The sequence below is a fragment of the Vipera berus genome (genome assembly GCF_964194415.1).
Source record: "Vipera berus genome assembly, chromosome: 3".
In the NCBI taxonomy this organism is placed as follows: Eukaryota; Metazoa; Chordata; class Lepidosauria; order Squamata; family Viperidae; genus Vipera; species Vipera berus.
Window position 1 is genome coordinate 218,305,216 of NC_138204.1, and position 21,453 is coordinate 218,326,668.

A 21,453-nucleotide genomic window follows, 5' to 3' on the forward strand; every position below is an offset into this window, starting at 1 on the left:
GGTCCGCTGACCGCCCACCCCGACCTGGCCAGCCCCCTCCCCTGCCACAGCCAGAGGCCGGCGGCGACCCCCACCCCGCCCTCCGCAAAGCAGAGGGGCGCTTCCCCGCGGCGCCTCGCTCCGTCCGGGCGTCCGTTCGGCGCGCTCAGCTGGCTGGCCTCCCTGGCGCTCTCCCACGGGCGAGACCCCGACCCGCGGCTCAAAAGCGCGGGGGCTCCGCTCGGGGAAGACCTACGCGGGAAGCCTCCCTGCCGGCCAGGCTCGCGCGCGCACCTGTGGCCGTCGCCCGGCAACCGGCGCGCCCTCTCGGCGCGGGCGGGGCCGGGGGCGCTGCCCGGCGGCGGTCCCGGTGGCCCTCCAGGCGGGGAGGGGCGAGCTCCCGCTCTCGGCTCGGCCTCCGCCTGCCCCGGTTCCGGCGGCCAGAAGGCAGGTGGGAGAAGCCCGCCGGGAGGGACGGCCGGAGAAGCGTTGGCCGGTGGGTCCGAGCTCCGAAGCGGGACAGGGTGGGAAAGGCGACTGAGCCCTCCAGGGACAACCCCCCCCCCCGCGCGGCCCTTCATCCTCGAGGCCGTCCATCGCCGGACTGGGAAAAAGCAGGTGTAGTTCCCCCGGCCCCGCTGTGGAAAGCCCATTCAAACCCTGGCCAGGAGAGCGGGCACAGGGGGCTGCCTACCCCACGGGGGGGGGCTGGGCCATCCATGGGGCTCAGCGGGACAACATTCCAGTTCTCTGTTGCCTGGGCTCCAAGCCCCCCCCCAACAAAGGGGCTAAAGATTTTGGGGGGCTCCTCCTTTCCCCTCTCTCAACTCTCCCGGAGGCAGTCTTCTAGTCCAACCCCCAGCTCAAGCAGGAGAAGCTCCTACCATCTCCGATAAGCGACTGTGCAGTCTCTTCTTAACAACAAGCTCCAGTGATGGAGCAACCAGAACCTCTGAAGGCAACTTGATTGTTCTCTCTGTTAGGAAGTTCTAGGTTGCTTCTCTCCTTGATGAGTTTCCACCCATTATTTCTTGTGTTCTGGAAAATAAGTTGACCTCCTCTTCTTTCGTGGCAGCCCTTCAAATACTGGAATACTACGGTACTGTAATGCCTCCCCTAGTCCTTCTTTTCTCTAGACTGGCCATACCCAAATCCTGAAATCATTCTTTATATGTCTTAGTCTCCAGGCCCTTAATCATCTCAGTTATTGCTCTCTGCACTTTTTCCATAGTCTCAACATCTTTTTTGTCATGTGGTGACCAAAACCGGATGCAGCATTCCGGGTGTGGTCTCACTAAGGTTTTATAAAGTGGTACTAATACTTCGAAATTCAAATCCTTTGGCCACCTAAGGAGAAGGAAGGACTCCCTGGAGAAGAAGAGCCTCATGCTGGGAAAGGTGGAGGGCAAGAGAAGAAGAAGGGGACGACAGAGAAGGAGTCACTGGATGGAGTCCCTGAAGCAGTAGGCGGGAGCCTAAAGGGACTCCAGAAGATGGTAGAGGACAGGAAGGCCTGGAGGAACGTTGTCCGTGGGGTCACAATGGGTCGGACACGACTTCGCAGCTAACAACAACAACAACTAATACTTCACGTCATTTCTATTCTATGCCTCTGTTTATACAACCAAGGATTGTATTCGCTTTTTTGGCTGCTGCCGCACATCCCTAGCTCATGTTTAAGGGGTCGTCCACTAGGACTCCAAGATCCCTCTTACAGTTACTGTTTTTGAGCCAGGTTTCGTCTAATCTGTACTTGTAGATTTGGTTTTCCTGCATAAGTGTAGAACCTTGTTTTTCTACCCATTAAATTTCATTTTGTTGGATAGGATAGGACCCATTGTTCAAGTCTGTCAAGACCTTTTTTGATCCCAAGCTTGTCTTCTGGGGTGTTGGCTATTCCTTCCAGTTTACCGGTGGAGCTCCGGATGGCTCCCGACCTTCGCTCCTTCCGACGTGACCTAAAAACATACTTATTTGAACAAGCCGGCCTGGTCTGAAGGGTTGGGGTATTTTAATATTAACTGTATTAATTTTATTGGAATTGGGCTGTATTATTTAATTCTTTTTTAACTTTTGTACATTGTATTTTTACTGTATTTGCCCTGTACACCGCCCTGAGTCCTTTGGGAGAAGGGCGGTATAGAAATTAAATAATAATAATAATAATAATAATAATAATAATAATAATAATAATAATAATAATAATAATAATAATTATCATCATCATCTGTTTTTAACAAACGCATGCTGGCTTCTAGTTATAACTTTTCTAGATGTTCGCAGATCTGTTTTTTGATTATCTTTTCCAGTATCTTCCAGGTAGATATTACACTGATTACTTTATAGTTTCCAGGGTCTGTTTTTTTTTTCTTTGAAAATGGGAACCACATCAGCTCTTTTCTAATCCTCAAGGTGTTCCAGGATTTTTTTTAAAGATACGGTACAATGATTCTGAGATAAAAACCTAAAAACCTGGCTCTTTGAGCTATCTGGCCTGGACTGAGGGGTTTTAATGATTTTAAATTGTGATTTTATTTTTTTGGGGCTATACTTAATTTAATTTTATTTTAATTTTATACTGTATTGTTTTTAAATTTTGCCCTGTAAACCGCCCTGAGTCCTTCGGGAATAGGGCGGTATATAAACCAAATAAATAAATAAATAAATAAATAAATAAATAAATAAATAAATAAATAAATAAATAAAATCTGCCAATTCCTTCAGAACTCTGGGATGTAAATCTGGTGACATCCTGGCACTTAGAACAGCCAGAGCAAATCTGAAAAGTGCCATAAAAGGTGCAAAGCAAGCCCATTGCCAGAAAATTCAGAACTTTTTTCAGGACCCAACAAGCACCAGGCGAACGTGGCAAGGGATCCAGGCCATTACAAATTACAAGGTGACCCCATCGAGACACAAGGGTGACACAGACTTCCTAAACAAACTGAATACATTTTTTGGAAGATTTGAGGCATCAAATAGCACTCCTGCTAGGAAAGCTGTGCCCCATCCTGACGAGCAAGTGCTTAGCTTTGATGTCACCTCTGTCCGGAAGACACTGCAGAAAGTTAACATTCGGAAAGCAGCAGGCCCAGATAACATCCCTGGACATGTCCTTAGGGAATGTGCAGATGAGCTGGCTTGTGTGCTCACAGATATTTTCAGTCTCTCGTTGCAGCAGGCAGTGGTCCCATTGTGCTTTAAGACGGCCATCCTCTTGCCAGTGCCAAAAAAGTCCACAATTAGGCCTCAATGATTACCCTCCTGTTGCACTGACATCCACCGTTATGAAATGCTTTGAGAAGCTGATAAAAGACATTATCGTGTCCAGCCTCCCGCCACAATTTGACCCGCTTCAGTTTGCCTACCGACCAAATCGCTCTACGGAGGATGCTATTTCTTCTGTTCTCCATCTGAGCTTGAAGCACTTAGAGGAAAGAAATACTCATGTGTGTTTGTTGTTTGTCAACTTCAGTTTGGCGTTTAACACAATCATTCCCCAGCATCTAGTAGACAAACTGGGCCTTTTAGGCTTAAACACTCCTTTGTGCAACTGGATTCTTGATTTTCTTACCAACAGGCCTCAATATGTGCGAGTTGGAACAAATACCTCTAATACCATTTTCTTGAGCACAGGTTCTCCTCAGGGCTGTGTCCTAAGTCCACTGCTATTCACTCTGTTGACCCATGACTTTTGTACTAGGTTTGCCACCAACTATATTGTGAAGTTCGCAGATGATACAACAGTTGTAGTTGTTAGCTGAGAAGTCATGTCCGACCCCTCGCGACCCTATGGACAACGTTCCTCCAGGCCTTCCTATCCTCTACCATCTTCTGGAGTCCATTTAAGCTCACGCCTCCTGCTTCAGTGACTCCATCCAGCCACCTCATTCTCTGTCATCCCCTTCTTCTATTGCCCTCAATCTTTCCCAGCATTAGGCTCTTCTCCAGTGAGTCCTTCTCATCAGGTGGCCAAAGTATTTGAGTTTTAGCTTCAGGATCTGACCATCTAAAGAGCAGTCAGGGTTGATCTCCTCTAGGACTGACCGGTTTGATCGCCTTGCAGTCCAAGGGACTCACAGGAGTCTTCTCCAGCACCACAGTTCAAAGGCCTCAATTCTTTGGCGCTCAGCCTTTTTTATGGTCCAACTTTCACTGCCATACATTGCAACTGGGAAGACCATAGCCTTGACTATACGCACATTTGTTGACAGGGTGATATCTCTGCTTTTTAGTGTGCTGTCTAGATTTGTCTGGTCATGGATGTGTCTGGTGGTGAAAGGAAAGTCCGATGCTGTAAAGATTTTTTCTCCATAGGAACCTGGAATGTAAGATCCATGAATCAAGGCAAGCTGGATGTGGTCAAACAAGAGATGACAAGACTGAACAGCGACATCTTAGGTATCAGCGAACTAAAATGGACAGGAATGGGTGAATTTAATTCAGATGACCATCAGGTAGACTACTGCGGGCAAGAATCCCTCAGAAGAAATGGAGTAGCCTTCATAGTCAATAAAAGAGTAGGAAAAACAATACTGGGATAAAATTTTCAAAATGACAGAATGATCTCAGTTCGAATCCAAGGCAAACCATTCAATATCACAGTAGTCCAAGTCTATGCCCCAACCACCGGTGCTGAAGAGAATGAAATTGACCAGTTCTATGAAGCCCTACAGCACATTATAGAACTAACACCAAAAATTATATCCTTATCATCATGGGGGATTGGAATGCTAGAGTAGGAAGCCAAAAGATAATCAGAATAACAGGCAAGTTTGGCCTTGGAGTACAAAATGAAGCAGGGCACAGGCTGATAGAATTTTGTCAAGAGAATACGATGGTCATAGCAAACACTCTTTTCCAACAACCCAAGAGACGGCTCTACACATGGACATCACCAGACGGTCAACACAGAAATCAGATTGACTATATGCTCTGCAGCCAAAGATGGAGAAGCTCTATACAGTCAGTAAAAACAAGACCAGGAGCTGACTGTGGCTCAGACCATGAGCTTCTCATTGCAAAGTTTAGACTTAAACTGAAGAAAGTAGGGAAAAGCACCAGGCCAATCAGGTATGAATTAAATCATATCCCTGTTGAATATACAGTAGAGGTGACAAATAGATTTAAGGAATTAGATCTGATAGACAGAGTGCCTGAAGAACTATGGACGGAGATTCGCAACATTGTACAACAGGTAGCAACCAAAACCATCCCAAAGAAAAAGAAATGCAAGAAAGCAAAATGGCTGTCTGAGGAAGCTTTGCAAATAGCTGAGGAAAGGAGGGAAGCGAAGGGCAAGGGAGAAAAAGAAAGATACGCCCAATTGAATGCAGAATTCCAGAGAATAGCTAGAAGAGATAAGAATGCCTTCTTAAATGAACAGTGCAAAGAAATAGAAGAAAACAATAGAATAGGGAGGACCAGAGATCTTTTCAAGGAAATTGGAGAGATGAAAGGAACGTTTCATGCAAAAATGGGCATGTTAAAGGACCCAAATGGCAGGGACCTAACAGAGGCAGAAGAGATTAAGAAGAGGTGGCAAAATTACACAGAAGAACTATACAAGAATGAGCTTAATGTCCCTGATAATCACAATGAGGTGGTCACTGACCTCGAGCCAGACATCCTAGAATGTGAAGTGAAGTGGGCCTTAGAAAAGCTGAGCAACAACAAAGCTAGTGGAGGTGACAGTATTCCAGCTGAGTTATCCAAAATCTTAAAAGACGATGCAGTAAAAGTGCTACACTCAATTTGCCAGAAAATTTGGAAAACTGAACAGTGGCCACAGGATTGGAAAAGATCAGTTTACATTCCAATTCCCAAAAAAGGCAGTGCCAAAGAATGTTCAAACTATCACACCATTGCACTCATTTCTCATGCTAGTAAAGTTACACTTAAAATCCTACAAGCTAGACTCCAGCAGTATGTGGATCGAGAACTACCAGAAGTACAGGCAGGATTTCGAAGAGGCAGAGGAACTAGAGATCAAATTGCCAACATACGCTGGATCACGGAGAAAGCCAGAGAGTTCCAGAAAAACATCTACTTCTGCTTCATTGACTATGCTAAAGCCTTTGATTGTGTGGATAATAACAAACTGTGCCAAGTTCTTAAAGAGATGGGAGTACCAGACCATCTTATTTGTCTCTTGAGAAACCTATTTGTGGGCCAAGAAGCAACAGTGAGAACTGGACACGGAACCACTGATTGGTTCAAAATTGGGAAAGGAGTCCGGCAAGGCTGTATACTGTTGCCCTGCCTATTTAACTTGTATGCAGAGCACATCATGAGAAAGGCAGGGCTTGATGAATCAAAAGTTGGAATTAAGATTGCCGGAAGAAATATCAACAACCTAAGATATGCAGATGATACCACTCTAATGGCAGAAAGTGAAGAAGAACTAAAGAACCTCTGGTTGCGGGTGAAGAAGGAGAGTGCAAAAGTTGGGTTGAAACTAAACATTAAGAAAACCAAGATCATGGCATCCGGCCCTCTCAATTCCTGGCAAATAGATGGGGAAGAAATGGAGGTAGTGACAGATTTTATTTTCCTGGGCTCCAAGATCACCGCAGATGGGGACTGCAGCCAAGAAATTAAAAGATACAACAGTAGTGAGCCTTATTCATGATGACAAGGTGGAAGCTTACCGCAAGGAGGTTGAAGGGTTGGTGAATTGGTGTAAGGAAAACAGCCTAGTTTTAAATACCGGAAAAACCAAAGAGATCATTGGTAATTTCAGAAAAGGCAGGCACAGCCACACCTCTCTGTGCATAAATGATTCACCTGTGGAGATGCTTACCAGCATCAAATTCCTGGGTGTGCAGCTAAGGAGTAGGCTGGCTTGGTCGCTCAACAGTGAGAAACTGGTGAAGCAGGCACAGCAGCGCCTGCACTTTCTGCGTCGCATGAGAAAAGCACATCTTCCTTCCCCTGTCCTCACCACTTTCTACAGGGGGACGATCGAGAGCATCCTGTCATACAGCATCACAGTCTGGTTTGGAAGCATCCCTGCTTCAGACAGTAAGGCAGGGCAAGAGAGTGGTGAGGAGGGCAGAAAAGATCATTGGCAGTTCCCTCCCTTCCATCCAGGACATAGCACAGAAGCGTTGCTTGAGCAGGGTCCGTAAGATTATCTGGGACACTACTCATCCTCTTCACCACCTGTTTTCCTTGTTACCTTCTGGGGTGGGGGCTTCGTGGTATCCGTAGCAGAACATCCGGATTCAGCCATAGTTTCATTCCACACAGCATTAACCTTGTGAACTCTCAAGCTTCCTCTCTCCGTTATATTTTCAAGATGGACAGTGTTTAATATTTATTTGTTATGTATACGTAGGGGGGTGGGTCTATACATAGGTTGTATATAGTATGGTTAGGTGTGTGTCATGTATGTGTTCCACTTTGAGAGTGGGCAACTAAATTTCATTTTTGATGTGTGCCGTTGTGCCCACAGTAAAAAAATGACAATAAAGGTTATCTTATCTTAATCCGTCGGGTCCCGCTGATTTATTATTATTATTATTATTATTATTATTATTATTATTATTATTATTATTATTATTATTATTATTATTATTATTATTATTATTATTATTATTATTATTATTATTATTAAATTTTTATACCGCCCTTCTCCCGAAGGACTCAGGGCGGTGAACAGGGCATATAATAAAAATACAAAGGTACAAGAGTTAAAAAAAGAATTAAATTATTGCCCAAAATAAAACAGTAAGAATATACAAATAATTAAAACCCTAAGTTGACTCCCCATCAGGCCAGGCCAGCTTGTTCGAATAAATGGGTCTTTAACCCGCGCCGGAAGGAGCGGAGATCGGGTGCCATCCGGAGCTCAACCGGCAGTTGATTCCACAGAGCCGGGGTGCCCACAGAGAAGGCCCTCCCCCTGGGGGCCACCAGCCGGCATTCTCTGACCGGAGGCACCCTGAGATCAGACAGATGTTCTCTACTATTTTCTTGCTTATTTTAATTTTTATTTCCAGTTTGTCTTTTGCAGAGGTTTGTTTTTTGGGTGTGTTGGGCTATAGTTTCTTTTGGTGTGAAGACTGATGCAAAGAATGAGTTAAGCAGCTCTGCTTTCTCTCTACTGCCTGTTACTTCCTTGCCATCTTCTCTCTTTAGTGGACCTACTGTTTCCTTGACTTGTTTGTTATTATTTATATGTTGAAAGAAACTTTTTCTATTATCTTTGTTGCAAGTCTTTGTTCATTCGGAGACTTTGATTTCCCAACTTCATCTTTGCATTTTTGGGCCATCTGCTCATTTTTTTTTAATTTTTTTTTTTTGCCCAAGATGGCGGCGACCACGGGCGGCATTCGTTGAGCTCTGCGGCGAGCCTACACAATGGGGATTGGTGACGTTCAAGAAAGCCCAACCGAAGGGCATATTCGGAGGGGGGGTGTAGGAACAACAGGCTAGCACCGTTTCGCGGTGTGGAGCCTTTCCCCCCCCCCCGAGAAGTAGAAGCGGCAGCGGCAGCGGCCGGGCAGCTTGTAGCTTGCCGCCGATCAGCTGGTGCTCTGGATCAGCTGTCAGGCGCTGTGCTGGCTAGAACCGATTGCTCGCTCTCCCTTCCTCGGGCGTTGGGGAAGCTTCTCAGATTGAGATGACTTCGGCAGCCTAGGATCCTGCTGCGGACCTCCGGATGGATCATCAGGTGCCTGAACTCGGTTGGAGGGCGCCGTCTGCAGCCGTGTGGATCTCTCTGTTCCTGTCTGTTGCTCCTGGCCTTTCCGCTTATAAAATGGCTGCGGATTCCCGTTTCGGCGTGGAGGCTATGGGGGAGACTTTTCTGTCTCCTTTTTCTCAGAGGATGATGGAGATTTGGCTGCTTGAATCTGAGCATTTGACATTTATAACTGAGCTCCCTGCAGCCCTAGAAATGGATTTAGTGTGCTGGATGATCTGCTTGCTACTTTCTAAGATGGACTGGATGCTGGAACAGGATTTGGGACATTTTTTCTCCTGTTCCCGTGACCTCCCTATGATGTTCCGGAAGGAGTCTAGGACAGGCCGTGGTGAGAGGGCGGCTCTGGACTGGCTATCAATCCCCTGCTGGTGTGAGAGACTAGCAAGGTGGACTTTTGCTTCCCCAGCAACGCTGCCCTTATCCATCCCAGGCTGGATTTCATGGCTAGGTGAGAGGACAGTCAGGGGCTCTTGTCTGGACCGGCTCAGGTGAGAGCAGAGCCGGATTGGCAGACTGCTGGATGAAGACACGTTCCGGACTTAATGTTTTTTACATCTGAACTAACATCTCATCAGCTTAATAACTTTTGACCCCATTTGTGAACAATGGCTCATATGGACAGTTCCATCTTATGGCTCGCGTACAGTACTCTGGATCGGACTTGTGCGCCCTCAGAGGGGTTTCTCCCTCCTGGATACGACCAGCCTTCTTTTCTAACATTCCCCTTGATGACGGACCCAATTGCCGGGGTTCCGAGAGGTGGCTGGGCTTAACTAGGGGCCTCGAGTGGAGACGTGCTAAGAGGCCACTGATAAAATTTTTAGCTGGTTATTTTAAAAGGTTAGGGAGGGGGAGGGAGGGGAGGGTAGGGAGGGAATCTTTAACCGGCACTCAGTCTGGACCTGTTAGAGGTCCTGACGGGACGGGGTCGGGGGGGGTGGCTGCTGGTTCTGGGAATGTGGGGGTGGGGCTTCAAATCCCCACGGCGATAGGGAATGGCAGCAGGTGTTTGCGCGGAGGGCCATATCAACACCTGGGATCGCGCCCCCGCTATCTCCGAGCGGTGGCGCGCTCCGACCCTCCGGTTAGCACCCTCTTACCCGGGGATGAGGGTGATCAGGCCCCTGAGCTCAGGTTGGTCTATTTTAACGCTAGATCCGTAGTTAACAAAGCTCCCCTCATCCATGATCTGATCGAGGAGGAAGGTGCGGATCTAGCGTGCATCACGGAAACTTGGTTGGGTTCGGAGGGAGGGGTGCCTCTCACCGAGTTATGCCCGCCAGGTTTCCGGGTGCTGCACCAGCCACGGGCTCAGGGCAGGGGTGGTGGGGTGGCAGTGGTTATTCGGGAGACTTTGTGTCCCCGGGAGGCCACCATTGTCCAGATGGCCGGGAGCGAATCCCTCCTCTTGAGATGTGGTTCTCGGGTTCAGTTGGGTTTGTTGCTTACATACCTGGCGCCCAGCTGTGTGGCAACAGCCCTGCCTGAGCTGCTCGACACCCTCTCAGGGTTGGCGGTGGAGTTCCCCAGGCTTATAGTCCTGGGTGACTTCAACCTGCCGTCACTGGGAAGGTCATCGGAGTTAGCTCGGGAGTTCATGGCTTCCATGACAGCCATGGGCCTGACCCAGGTTATTGAGGGCCCGACTCATGTGGGGGATCATACTCTCGACCTGGTATTCCTGTCTGGACAGTGGTTGGATGATCTGGGAGGGGGCTCCCCGTCCATCACCCCTCTGTCATGGTCAGATCACCACCTCCTGAGGCTGGTTTTCCATCATGCCACCCCCCGCCGCTGGGCGGCGGAACCGACCAGGTGGTTCCGCCCCAGGCGCCTAATGGACCCGGATCGATTCCAGAGGGCGCTTGGGCCTATACCTATCACCCTTACCCACAGCCCAGTCGATGCTCTGGTGGAGGCCTGGGAAACGGCTGCCACCAGGGCACTTGACGGCGTTGTACCCATGCGACCTCTGACCCGGCGCAGATCCCGTTGGGCCCCATGGTTCTCTGTGGAGCTCCGGGAGATGAAGCGTCGGAGACGAGGTCTAGAGAGCGGTTGGAGATCCAGCCGATCCGAATCCGACCGATTGCAGTTAAGAACCTTTATAAGGTCTTATCTTGCGGCGATAAGGACGGCGAAGTCTAACTACTTTGCCGCCCTTATCGCGTCCGCAGATAATCGCCCGGCCGCCCTGTTTAGGGTGACTCGCTCCCTCCTTAACCAGGAGGTGAGAGAGGATCCCTTGCAGGGACGAGCCGAGGAGTTTAGTCATCATCTGGTGGACAAAATCGCTCGGATCCGGACCGGCCTGGACTCTGACTGGGCAGAGTCTGATGTGGAGGAATCAGGCGGTCTTGAGCACGTTATCTGGACTGAGTTCGACCCTGTTTCCCCTGATGATGTGGACAGGATCATGGGGAGGCTGAGCACCACCACCTGTTTGTTGGATCCGTGCCCCTCCTGGCTAGCTTATGCGGCTCGGGAGGGAACACGAGGCTGGTTCCATGCAGTAATAACTGCTTCTCTGAAGGAGGGTGTCTTCCCTGCCGCCTTGAAGGAGGCGGTGGTGAGACCCCTTCTCAAGAAGCCTGCTTTGGACCCGGCTGCTTTAGACAACTACCGTCCAGTCTCCAACCTTCGCTTTCTGGCGAAGGTTGTTGAGAGTGTGGTGGCGCATCAGCTCCCTCTGTTCCTGGAGGAAACTGATTATCTGGACCCGTACCAATCGGGTTTCAGGCCCGGACACAGCACGGAGACGGCATTGGTCGCGCTGGTGAATGATCTCTGGAGGGCAAGGGACAGGGGTTGCTCCTCTGTCCTGGTCCTATTAGATCTCTCAGCGGCTTTCGATACCATCGACCATGGTATCCTGCTGCGGCGTCTCAGGGGGTTGGGAGTGGGAGGCACCGTTTTATGGTGGTTCTCCTCCTACCTCCAGGGCCGCTCGCAGTCGGTGTTGACGGGAGGGCAGAGATCCGCCCCGAGGCCTCTCATTTGTGGAGTCCCTCAGGGGTCGGTTCTCTCGCCTCTCCTGTTCAACATCTATATGAAGCCGCTGGGCGAGATCATTCGTGGCTTCGGGGTGGGGTATCACCAGTACGCTGATGATACCCAACTTTTTCTTTCCACCCCGAACCAACCCAGCGATGCCCTCTCTGTGATGTCCCGGTGCCTGGAGGCGGTTCAGGTCTGGATGGGGAGAAACAGGCTTCGTCTCAATCCCGCCAAGACTGAGTGGCTGTGCATATCGGCATCTCGGGTTAACCAAGTTATTCCACCTCTAACGATGGGGGGTGAGGTGTTACCCCCCGTTGATAGGGCTCGCAACTTGGGCGTCCTCCTGGACTCACGGCTCAATTTTGAAGATCACATAGGAGCCGTGACCAGGGGGGCTTTTGCACAGGTTCGCCTGGTGCGCCAGTTGCGTCCCTATCTGGACCGAGACGCCCTACGCACAGTTACTCATGTGCTTGTGACCTCCCGTTTGGACTACTGTAACGCTCTCTACATGGGGCTGCCCTTGAAGACCACTCGGAGGCTTCAACTGGTGCAGAATGCGGCCGCGCGAGTTGTAATGGGGGTCTCCCGATACTCCCATGTAACACCTCTACTCCGCGAGCTGCATTGGCTTCCGGTTGCCCTCCGGGTGAAATTCAAGGTGCTGGTTATCACCTATAAAGCCCTACATGGCCTGGGTCCGGGGTATTTGAGGGAACACCTGCTGCCGTCATCAAACGCCCTTCGCCCAGTGCGCTCCCACAGGGAGGGTCTGCTCAGGGTCCCGCCGGTAAGAGATTGCCGGCGGGTGACACCCAGGGATAGGGCCTTCTCAGTGGGGGCGCCTGCCCTCTGGAACCAGCTGCCGGTGGAGCTGAGGACTGCTCCCGACCTCCGATCATTCCGCCGGGGCCTGAAGACCTGGCTCTTCGAGCTCTCGGGCCCAGACTGAGGAGAAATTTTAATTTAGGGTTCTTTTTAATCGACTACAGGGTCAATTTAATATTTTTTAATTTGGTTCTTAATTTTTGTATTTTGGATTTTTAATTCCCTGTAAACCGCCCTGAGTCCTCAGGGAATAGGGCGGTATATAAATATAACTAAATAAATAAAATAAATAAAATATTCTGCCTTAGTTATGTGTCCCTCTTTCCATTTTTTGTAGTTGTTCTTTTTGTCTTTCAGTTTATCATGGAGATCTTTCTGCAACCATGCTCGTTTCTTCTTGGATTCCTTGCTTTTCTTTTTCAATGTTATTGTGCTGGACTGGATTGTATTTTTCATTGCTTTCCACACTTCTTGAGTTGTTTTCTCCTTTAGGATTTTCATCCATGGAATCTCCCAAACGCTCTGAGTTTGTTAAAATCTTTTAAAGTTTAGGATACTGGCTGGATTATGTTCTATTGCTTGTGTTTGCATTATATTGAATTCCAGTATGACATGGTTAAAAGGGATGCGGTGGCTCAGTGGGTTAGGATGCTGAGCTTGTTGATCAGAAGGTTGGCAGTTTGGCGGGTTGAATCCCGAGTGCTGCGTAACAGAGTGAGCGCCTGTTACTCGTCCCAGCTTCTGCCAACCTAGCAGTTCGAAAGCACGTAAAAATGCAAGTAGAAAAATAGGGACCACTATGGTGGGAAGGTAAGAATTGGGCCCAGTACAGCTTTTCCTCTAGTTCCCTCCTCTACCTTTTGGGTAACAAAGTTGTCGGCTAGGTTGGTTAGGAATCTGTTCAATCTCCTACTTGCTGCAGACTTTATCTCCCAGTTGATGTCAGGATAGTTAAAGTCTCCCCTTACTACTGTGGTGTGTTTCCTACATACATTTGTTTTAATTGATTAGAAAAGAGTTCATCTATTTCTTCTGCTTGCTACAGTGGCCTGTAGTATTTATTTATTTATTTAATGGGACTTATATGCCACCCTATCTCCCAAAGGACTCAGGGCGGCTAACAACAATAAAATACAAAAAATACAAATATTAAAATTAAAATTAAACTATCAGTAGCCCCAATCCTATAAAACCTTAAAAACCAGATTAAAACCCCATTATCATCAGTCCAGGTCAGCCTGTTGGAAAAGAAATGTCTTAAGGTCACGATGAAAGGACCGGAGGTCTGGGGTCATCCAAAGCTCCAGGGGAAGCTGATTCCACAGGGCAGGTGCCCCCACAGAGAAGGCCCTCCCCCTGGGGGTCGCCAGCTGACATTGTCTGGCCGACAGCACCCTGAGGAGGCCCTCTTTGTGTGAGCGCACAGGGTGAAGAGAAGTCGTTCCTGGGAACAGACGGTCCTGCAAGTATCCCGGGCCTAAGCCACGTAGGGCTTTAAAGGTAAGAACCAGCATCTTAAATCTCACCCGGAGGGCAACCGGTAACCAATGCAGCTCATGCAGGAGGGGTGTAATATGGGAGTATCGGGATGCTCCCACCACAACCCGCGCAGCCGGATTCTGCACCAGCTGAAGTCTCCGGGTGGTCTTCAAGGGCAGCCCCATGTAGAGAGCATTGCAGTAATCAACACGGGAGGTAACGAGTGCATGAGTGACTGTACGTAAAGCATCTCGGTCCAGATAGGGGTGCAACTGGCGCACCAGGCGAACCTGGGCAAATGCCCCCCTGGCCACGACTCCTATATGATCTTCTAAACTGAGTCGTGTATCCAGGAGGACGCCTAAGTTGCGCGCCCTATCAACGGGAGGTAACACCTCTCCCCCCATAACCAAAGATGGAACATCCTGGACTACACGAGATGCCGGTACGTAAAGCCACTCGGTCTTGGCCGGGTTGAGCTGGAGCCTGTTCTTCCCCATCCAGATTCGTACCGCCTCCAGGCAACGGGACTTCACGTCAAGGGCATCACTAGGTTGGTATACACCTATAGCAATGTCATCCTTTTTTCCTTTTATATTGACCCATATGGGTTCTAGGAGGCTTTTATCCTTGGTTTTGTGCATTTCTGTATAGATCTTTTACGTATAAGGCAACTCCACCTCCCTCTTTTGTCTGCTTCTTTTCAATACTTTATATCCTTCCGTCAGTGCATTCCAGTCACGAGTTTCATCCCATCAAATTTCAGTAGTGACAACTGTATCCCATCTGCCTTCATGTACTACTTGTTGTTAGCTGCGAAGTCGTGTCCGACCCATCGCGACCCTATGGACAACATTCCTCCAGGCCTTCCTGTCCTCTACCATCTTCTGGAGTCCATTTAAGCTCACGCCTACTGCTTCAGTGACTCCATCCAGCCACCTCATTCTCTGTCGTCCCCTTCTTCTATTGCCCTCGATCTTTCCCAGCATTAGGCTCTTCTCCAGTGAGTCCTTCCTTCTCATTAGGTGGCCAAAGTACTTGAGTTTTAGCTTCAGGATCTGGCCTTCTAAAGAGCAGTCAGGATTGATCTCCTCTAGGACTGACCGGTTTGATCGCCTTGCGGTCCAAGGGACTCGCAGGAGTCTTCTCCAGCACCACAGTTCAAAGGCCTCAATTCTTTGGCGCTCAGCCTTTCTTATGGTCCAACTTTCACTGCCATACATTGCAACTGGGAAGACCATAGCCTTGACTATACGCACTTTTGTTGACAGGGTGATGTCTCTGCTTTTTAGTGTGCTGTCTAGATTTGCCATGGCTTTCCTCCCCAGGAGCAAGCGTCTTTTAATTTCTTGGCTACAGTCCCCATCTGCAGTGATCTTGGAGCCCAGGAAAATAAAATCTGTCACTACCTCCATTTCTTCCCCATCTATTTGCCAGGAATTGAGAGGGCCAGATGCCATGATCTTGGTTTTCTTAATGTTAAGTTTCAACCCAAGTTTTGCACTCTCCTTCTTCACCTGCAACAAGAGGCTCTTTAGTTCTTCTTCACTTTCTGCCATTAGAGTGGTATCATCTGCGTATCTTAGGTTGTTGATATTTCTTCCGGCAATCTTAATTCCAACTTTTGATTCATCTAGCCCTGCCTTTCTCATGATGTGCTCTGCATATAAGTTAAATAGGCAGGGCGACAGTATACAGCCTTGCCGGACTCCTTTCCCAATTTTGAACCAATCAGTGGTTCCGTGTCCAGTTCTCACTGTTGCTTCTTGACCCGCATATAGGTTTCTCAAGAGACAAATAAGATGGTCTGGTACTCCCATCTCTTTAAGAACTTGCCACAGTTTGTTATGATCCACACAATCAAAGGCTTTAGCATAGTCAATGAAGCAGAAGTAGATGTTTTTCTGGAACTCCCTAGCTTTCTCCATGATCCAGCGTATGTTGGCAATTTGATCTCTAGTTCCTCTGCCTCTTCGAAATCCTGCCTGCACTTCTGGTAGTTCTCGATCCACATACTGCTGAAGTCTAGCTTGTAGGATTTTAAGCATGACTTTACTAGCATGAGAAATGAGTGCAATGGTGCGATAGTTTGAACATTCTTTGGCACTGCCTTTCTTTGGAATTGGAATGTAAACTGATCTTTTCCAATCCTGTGGCCATTGTTGAGTTTTCCAAATTTGCTGGCAAATTGAGTGTAGCACTTTTACTGCATTGTCTTTTAAGATTTTGAATAGCTCAGCTGGAATACTGTCACTTCCACTAGCTTTGTTGTTGCTCAGCTTTTCTAAGGCCCACTTCACTTCACATTCTAGGATGTCTGGCTCGAGGTCAGTGACCACCTCATTGTGATTATCAGGGACGTTAAGCTCATTCTTGTATAGTTCTTCTGTGTAATTTTGCCACCTCTTCTTAATCTCTTCTGCCTCTGTTAGGTCCCTGCCATTTTGGTCCTTTATCATGCCCATTTTTGCATTAAACGTTCCCTTCATTTCTCCAATTTTCTTGAAAAGATCTCTGGTCCTCCCTATTCTATTGTTTTCTTCTATTTCTTTGCACTGTTCATTTAAGAAGGCATTCTTATCTCTTCTAGCTATTCTCTGGAATTCTGCATTCAATTGGGTGTATCTTTCTTTTTCTCCCTTGCCTTTCGCTTCCCTCCTTTCCTCAGCTATTTGCAAAGCTTCCTCAGACAGCCATTTTGCTTTCTTGCATTTCTTTTTCTTTGGGATGGTTTTGGTTGCTACCTGTTGTACAATGTCGCGAACCTCTGTCCATAGTTCTTCAGGCACTCTGTCTATCAGATCTAATTCCTTAAATCTATTTGTCACCTCTACTGTATATTCAACAGGGATATGATTTAATTCATACCTGAGTGGCCTAGAGCTTTTCCCTACTTTCTTCAGTTTAAGCCTAAACTTTGCAAGGAGAAGCTCATGGTCTGAGCCACAGTCAGCTCCTGGTCTTGTTTTTACTGACTGTATAGAGCTTCTCCATCTTTGGCTGCAGAGCATATAGTCAATCTGATTTCTGTGTTGACCATCTGGTGATGTCCATGTGTAGAGCCGTCTCTTGTGTTGTTGGAAAAGAGTGTTTGCTATGACCATCATATTCTCTTGACAGAATTCTATCAGCCTGTGCCCTGCTTCATTTTGCACTCCAAGGCCAAACTTGCCTGTTATTCCAGTTATCTTTTGGCTTCCTACTTTAGCATTCCAATCCCCCATGATGATAAGAACATCATTTTTTGGTGTTAGTTCTATAAGGTGCTGTAGTGCTTCATAGAACTGGTCAATTTCATCCTCTTCAGCACTGGTGGTTGGGGCATAGACCTGGACTACTGTGATATTGAATGGTTTGCCTTGGATTCGAACTGAGATCATTCTGTCATTTTGAGGATTGTATCCCAGTATTGCTTTTCCTACTCTTTTATTGACTATGAAGGCTACTCCATTTCTTCTGAAGGATTCTTGCCCACAGTAGTATACCTGATGTACTACTATCTTTCCCTAAAAATAAGACCGGGTCTTTTTTTGTATGTATGTATGCATGTGTATGTATGTGTGCGTGTGTATGTATGTGTGCGTGTGTGTGTATATATGTGTGTGTGTGTCTGTCTGTCTGTGTGTGTGTGTATGTATATATGTGTGTGTGTATGTGTATACACACACACAATGTATATGTATTTTGTTGTTGTTAGCTGCGAAGTCGTGTCCGACCCATCGCGACCCTATGGACAACGTTCCTCCAGGCCTTCCTGTCCTCCACCATCTTCTGGACTCCATTTAAGCTCTCGCCTCCTGCTTCAGTGACTCCATCCAGCCACCTCATTCTCTGTCGTCCCCTTCTTCTATTGCCCTCAACCTTTCCCAGCATTGGGCTCTTCTCCAGTGAGTCCTTCCTTCTCATTAGGTGGCCAAAGTATTTGAGCTTCAGCTTCAGGATCTGGCCTTCTAAAGAGCAGTCAGGGTTGATCTCCTCTAGGACTGACTGGTTTGATTGCCTTGCAGTCCAAGGGACTCGCAGGAGTCTTCTCCAGCACCATAGCTCAAAGGCCTCAATTCTTTGGCGCTCGGCCTTTCTTATGGTCCAACTTTCACTGCCATACATTGCAACTGGGAAGACCATAGCCTTGACTATACGCACTTTTGTTGACAGGGTGATGTCTCTGCTTTTTAGTGTGCTGTCTAGATTTACCATGGCTTTCCTCCTGAGGAGCAAGCGTCTTTTAATTTCTTGGCTACAGTCCCCATCTGCAGTGATCTTGGATTGACTATGAAGGCTACTCCATTTCTTCTGAGGGATTCTTGCCCGCAGTAGTCTACCTGATGGTCATCTGAATTAAATTCACCCATTCCTGTCCATTTTAGTTCGCTGATACCTAAGATGTCGATGTTCAGTCTTGTCATCTCTTGTTTGACCACATCCAGCTTGCCTTGATTCATGGATCTTACATTCCAGGTTCCTATGGAGAAAAAAATCTTTACAGCATCGGACTTTCCTTTCACCACCAGACACATCCACAGCTGAGCGTCCTTTCGGCTTTGGCCCCGTCGCTTCATTCTTTCTGGCGCTACTAGTACTAGCCCTCTGCTCTTCCCCAGTAGCATATTGGACGCCTTCCGACCTGAGGGGCTCATCTTCCAGCATCATATCGTTTTGCCTTTTGGTACTGTCCATGGGGTTTTCATGGCAAAGATACTGGAGTGGGTTGCCATTTCCTTCTCCAGTGGATCACGTTTTGTCAGAACTCTCGGCTATGACCTGTCCGTCTTGGGTGGCCCTGCACGGCATAGCTCATAGCTTCATTGAATTACGCAAGCCCCTTCGCCACGACAAGGCAGTAATCCATGAAGGGGGTATATGTATTTATATTTGACCAAAAGACCCATTAGGGCTTATTTCGGTGGATTTTGATACTGCGGCCGCCCGCCCACTCCATCCCACCATTTGGTTGCTTGCGGTCACAATGGGGCAGGAGAGTGTGCATCAAACCACCACCACGAGGTGAGGCGAGGCAGGTGGGGTGGTGGACCCGCCCCACGTGTCCCGTACCCACTTACCTCAGGCCCCTGCAGCCAGGCCACTCCCTGCTCGGCGACCTCCCCCACCCATTCAATGACCCGCCTGCCTGCCTGCCCTTCCACTCCCCTCCCTGCCATGCTATGGAGGATGAGCGGGGGAAGCTTGGCCGCCTTACCTGGTCCCTCTCTGCCATTTCAGAGCCAGGCGGGGGGTGACAGGGAAAGGCCAAGTGTCATGTAAACAGAGACACCCTTTGGGATTTGGGGAGGGGTCTCACTGTCTTCTTTCCGGATGATCTTTTCAGGAATCCTAGAGAGGTGGTAGAGGAGACAGGTGTAGTATCAGTGTAAATTAGATTTCGCTATCTTTCTGTTCCTTTCACTTATCTTCTGGGCAAGTTTCACTTGCTTTTTACTTCTTAACTCTTTCACTGCACTTTGGATGCTGTTGCCTACCCCGAAGGGAGGGGCATGATGGGTCTCTTGCAAGGCCCCCCTATCATGCCGAGAAGCGAGCTAGATCAGTGCGGGGGAGGTTGCCCTGCTTGGTGAGCAGCCTGGCAAGGGGACAATGACAGACAATGACAGATTAGGAGCACGATGCATAGTGATAGAGAATGGGGATGGAAATTGCCGGTGTGCTCAGTGCTGTGGAGACCTGGGACCCTTCAAAATCCAGGTCAATGACTTTGATGAAGAGCTGGAGGCGATAAGTGGGTTTCCTGGCCCAACGACAACTGGTTCTGATGGCCACAATATAAGGAGGAGGGTGAGCAACCCAAAAAAAAGGGTGGAGAAGAGTGACGGAGCCGGTGACAGGCTATAATGAAAGTCAGAAGAAAGATGGCAGCTCCATCACTGGAGGTTTTCAAGCAAGGGTTGGCAGCCACCTGACTGGAATAGTCCGAGGACTCCTGCCATACGCAGGGGGTTGGACTAGAAGTCCTCTAAGGTCCCTTCCAATCTCAGGATTCAATGCTGGATTCACACATCCGGCCCCTCTTTGCCAAGGAAACCAGCCACCTTGCAACGGGATAACTAGGAGACCAGGGTCGCTCTTTTCCGTCGGGTGAGAAAGCTTCGGGACGACGGGGCGTCCACAGCCCTCCTCTCTCCTAGGCGTCCTGCCAGGGGCCGTCCGCCCTTACCACGCCGAGCCGCTCGGTGGCCGCGCCGGGCCAGGTGCGACAGGAAGGCGAAGGGCGGAGCCGCGGCCGGGCCCCCGCCCCGAGTTCCATCTCGGCCTGGCCGCTGCCCCCCCCCCCCTGCCCCGAGCAGACCCACCGAGGCCGCCCTGCTGCCGGTCCCCGGCGGCAGAGCCCGCAAGCACAGCTGCCTCTGCGGAAGCGCCGCCCGAGGGCAAGAGGCGGCCGAAGTCGCGGAGCCCGCAGAGCAGCGCGGAGGGGGGGAGCTTGTCCCCGGCCGCCCCACTCGGCCGTCGGCCGGACACCCGTCCGTCTGCTTGCGGGCTCGGTCCGGAGGCGCCGAGGAACGGGGCGGCCGTCTGGCGGAGCGCCCACCCGGCTCCACGCCGGGGCAGAAGCCCGTCTTGCCGCCGGTGGAGTTTCGCGGCCGCCAGGCTCCGCGACGCTCCCGGGGGCCGGGCGGGGCGGGGCGGGCGGAGGCGCGCCAGGAATGTGCAGAGCGAGCGGGAGCACCTTCTGGCTTTGCCTCTGCCGCCGCCGGCCCGCTTCGCCGCCCGAGTTCGCTCGGCTTCCCCTCCACGGCTGCCCTGGGTGGAGCCTCGCGCTCCCTCCGAGGTGAATCAGGCGCCTGGAGCGCTGGGGGTGGGGACGAGCCCGCCCAGCGCCGGCCAGCCCCAGAGCCTCGGAGCGCCGCCACAGAGGCAGCAGCAGCAGCAGCAGCAGCAGCAGCAGCGGCGGCCAGGCCTCCCCCTGTCCAGCAGGAGTAGCCGCCGGCCGGCCGGCCCCGAGACCCGGAAAGGTAGGAGGTGCGCTCGCAGGGCTGGATTGGGGGGGGGGGCGAGGGGCAGGCGGGGCGAGGCGGGTCGGCCGGGGAGAGGCGGCGGTCCTGCCTGCCCCGCGCAGCGCCTAGGCTCGCGTCGGGCAGGCTGGTCCTCTTTCTCGCGCGGGCGACCCCCAAGCGGGCCGGGGGCGAGGCTGGACCTTGCGGGAAGAGCGCCACCTTGCGGAGTTCGGCAGTGAGCGAGGGGGGGAGGGACCGGCGAGGGGCGGGCAGCGGGGTCCAGCTGGTCCCGAGAAAGGGCGGCGGGTGCACTTCGCCCAGGGCCAGCGGACCCTGAACTCAGCCGGGCCGTGTGCGAGCGCCCCAGGACCCGGCCTCTGGCCCGCCCGAGGAGGAAGGGAGGAGTGCGCTGGCCCGGAGGGGCCTGAGCTGCCCAGGCAGGACACCCAGGGTAGCTGCTGCCTCCCCCCTCCCCGCCCCGCATCCCCGGCGCCATGCTCTCCCACACCT

General features: G+C 50.2%; 1 protein-coding gene across 1 annotated transcript in view; it reads left to right on the forward strand.

Annotated features, from left to right (window-relative positions):
- Positions 1-20,837: 20,837 nt before the first annotated feature.
- Positions 20,838-21,453, forward strand: part of FAM83H (family with sequence similarity 83 member H) — a 28,341-nt gene continuing 27,725 nt past the window's right edge. The window contains exon 1 of the mRNA XM_081324464.1: positions 20,838-20,961. The gene's annotated coding sequence lies outside the window, so the exon portion shown is untranslated. The remainder of the gene's footprint in view (positions 20,962-21,453) is intronic.